We start from the raw sequence: 3,886 nt of genomic DNA, 5'->3' as shown, positions 1-3,886 counted from the left end.
CCTGGATTCCCCTAGGTGTCTAGTTTTAAAAAATGCACAGGTTTCGTAGGTTTTCCTAGGTGCTGATTGAGCTAGAGGCCAAAATCCACAGCTAAGCACTTTCCAAAAAACACGTCAGATTTCTATGTAAAAATGTGATGTGTCCATGTTGCGTTTCCTGTCGCGGGCATTAGGCCTACCCACACAAGTGAGATACCATTTTATTGGGATTTGGGGGAACACAGAATAGCAGACCAAGTGTTATTGCCCCTTGTTTTCTCTACATTTTTTCCTTCCAAATGTAAAACAGTGTGTAAAAATAATGTCTATTTGAGAAATGCACTGTAATTCCCATGCTAGTACTGGGACCCCGGATTTCAGAGATCTGCAAATAACCAGTGCTTCGCAACACCTTATCTTGTGCCCATTTTAGAAATACAAAGGTTTCCTTGATACCTATTTTTCACTCTATATTTCACCTGAATTGCTGTATACCCAGTACACAATGAAAACCCATTGCAAAGTGCAGCTCCTTTATTGGTGCTGGGTACCTAGGGTTCTTGATGAACCTACAAGCCCTACATATCCCGCAACCAGAAGAGTCTAGAAGACATAATGGTATATTGCTTTAGAAAATCTGACATCGCAGGAAAAAGTTACAGAGTAAAATATGGAGAAAAATCGCTGTTTTTTTTTAGCCCAGTTTTAATTTTTTATTTTTATTTCAGGTGTTATTTTCTGTAGGAAAACGTTGTAGGATCTACACAAATTACCCCTTGCTGAATTTAGAATTTTGTCTACTTTTCAGAAATGTTAAGCTGTTCGGGATCCACCATTGGTTTCACACCCATTTCTGTCACTAACTGGAAGGAGGCTAAAAACACAAAAGAAAGTAAAAATGGGGTATGTCCCAGTAAAATGCCAAAATTGTGTTGAAAAATGTGGTTTTCTGATGCAAGTCTGCCTGTTCCTTAAAGCTGGGAAGATATGGATTTTAGCACCGCAAACCCCTTGTGGATGCATTTTCAGGGAAAAAAACACACAGGCCTTCCTCTGCAGCCCTTTTTCCCATTTGTTATTTTGGCTAATTTCTTGGTCTTCTCCAGGGGAACCCACAAAGTCTGGATACCTCTAGAATCCCTAGGATGTTGGGGAAAAAAAGGATGCAAATTTGGGGTGGGTAGCTTATGTGGACAAAAAGTTATGAGGGCCTAAGCGCGAACTGCCCCAGATAGCTAAAAATAAGGCTTTGCGCCTGAAGGGGAAAAGGCCTGGCAGAGAAGGGGTTAATACACAACCAAAAATATATATGACAACAAAATAATCTGATTCACAAGCAGATACCTCTGACTTCATGGGACAATTGATGCGAAAGATGCAAATGTTATTCCAAAAGGCTTTCTTTCACCTAAAATAATGGCATGCTAGAATGTGAAAAAAGTACACAAACTAGGAATTTAGCTAACACTGCATCACTGGCATGCACATCATGCTCACCATACCCTTTCCAGAAAACTGATTCTGAGAATGAGGGGTGCAGGGAACATGAAGAAAATTCGTAAAGGAAGAGCATACGGGTTACTCTGATGAAGAACTTTGTGGTCAAGGCGCCGCCTACATGGGAGATTACCTCTCAGCCATACAAAGGGCAGTTTTCCATCTTCTGGTATCCATGCAGATGGTGGAGGATGGAGAAGCTATCTTCACTGAATGAAACACTGCCCGCAACTGAAAAACTAACCAGAACCTTCAAAAATACGAATGAACATATCATAAAAACAGTTAAAACCAGATCACATTTGCCGAGAAAGTCTGAAGTAGCTTCACAGGATTGACGTGACATTCAGTGGCATGTACTTCCTGATAATGCAGTTGTATACATTCAGGAAGAGGTCGTTCTTGCCGGCTACCCTAGGTTGTCTACCACTGGACAAAGAAAAAAATAACTAGATGATGCTGTGATAGAGCTGCAGCGGAGGCAGCCGTGATTTGGTGGATTGCAAACTCAGAAGTTTTGCTAAGTTCATAGGATTGGCTACAATGGGACAAAACGAAAGATATACCACAGTATGTACCAGAACTGCATAAAAAGACTGCACAAGAAATTATCAAGAAGATAAAAGTTGTCTCGAATATAAGAATCTGGCGCCTCCTAGAGGCCGCCGACATAGCATGTTAGGCAAATTAATATAAGTTAATTTGCTGAGAAGACATGCAGGCATACCAATGCACATCAGGTTTTAGGCCAGTGGTCTTCAAACTTTTTAATGCCGTTCCTCCTCCACCCCTTGTAGGAAAAAAATATATATAAGGGCCCCCATCTGAATTTGTCACAATAATTCTATTGAAGTGTCAGTGTTTAAGAATGTCTGGACAAGCACTGCTGTTAACTTCTGTTACTGTTTTAAAACTGCAAATCAAATACATGATGCCAAACATGCTATTCTGGTCAGGCCAGCCTTACTACTTATGCACAGTGTGATTAGTAGAGTTGGGGGTAGGTGTTTTTGTAGAGTATTTGGAGCCCCTTCCCTTTTGACACATAATTCCAGCTTGGATTTAAATGACAAAACATATTAATGATGGCCCATTACAGAGGTTTGGTGCTGATCATTTTTTTCAACTTAAAAAAGCCCTGTAAGCAGCATTATGTTTCTCTTGGCCACAGCCTGGTGCCCCCACCCAGGGATCATTTGAGGCCCCCTAGGGGGGTCCACCCCCCAGTTTGAAGGCCCCTGTCTTAGGCTGAGGTGCTGCAACATCTGTTAAATATGCTGTTTGACGCTGACCATGCCCTTGGGTTGGAACCATGGCTTTAAGTGGGCCGGGTCCTGCCAGTGCTCAGCACCAGCTAATAAGCTGGTGCTGAGACGGGTCCCTATCGGGCTCTCCTTTTTTGCCCTCATCCTCGGGCTGAAAACAAAATCTTAACTCGGCAGCAGTGTCATCCTGCGCTGCCTTTGATGTAACACTAAAGAGACTCGTTATAGTTCTTTCACAGTCTCATCATTTCAGAAATGAAGCATTTGCAATATTTTATACAAAAAAGCCACTGCTCTTACTTATTTATTTTATGCAACTAACAACCGTTGGCAAAGCCAATAGTCCTGGCTTGTTGTATGTGTAATGTTAGTTGTTGTATTATATACCCGGAAGCAATGACAGAAAGAAGCAGCAAAATACCTCTTGGCCGACGCTCTATGCTAAGCACAGATGTTTAGGTTACAAGTTTTTAAGCCACGCCCTTAATGACATCGACCACGCCCCTTTGAGACCCTGCAGTTTTTTCATTCCACTTAAAGTCCTGGTTACGAGTGATCACAAGTGAAAAAGATATAAAAAGAAACAAACAGCAAATTCCACACAGACCATATTACAGACATACATAGGGAGGACGTTGCAGATCAATGACAGCCCCATTAGTTGCATCAGACAATAAATAAAACGGACAACTGCACCACCAATTGCAACAGTCTTTTTCACAACCATAACAAGGGATAATTTTGTGACAAGATCAGATTAAGGGAACCAGGATCTCAGGATGAAGTTCCTCTGCCTCAAAACAGTGACACTCTTCACCTTTCCCCAGATTACATCACACCGTGGGTCGCAGAGGAATGTCCACTCCTTTGGAGGGAGTTCCCACAGACGAATGCGCACTGTCCACAAAAGAGGAAGGCTATTGTATAGAAATTAAATGGTTATCTTTACACCATCTACCAAAGAATTATGCAGAAGAAAGGTATAGGAATATTCTCTCTCACTCTCTCTATATATATGTATATATATATATATATATAGCAAATGTGAACCTCTTCTCCTCCTAAAGCAAGATGTAGACTTGAAGGTGACAACACTACAGAAATAAATGACCTCTTTAAATCTGAAAGATGCACATCTTCATATA

Source organism: Pleurodeles waltl, chromosome 4_1, assembly GCF_031143425.1.
Source record: "Pleurodeles waltl isolate 20211129_DDA chromosome 4_1, aPleWal1.hap1.20221129, whole genome shotgun sequence".
Lineage (NCBI taxonomy): Eukaryota > Metazoa > Chordata > Amphibia > Caudata > Salamandridae > Pleurodeles > Pleurodeles waltl.
Note: the sequence above shows the minus strand (reverse complement) of the source record.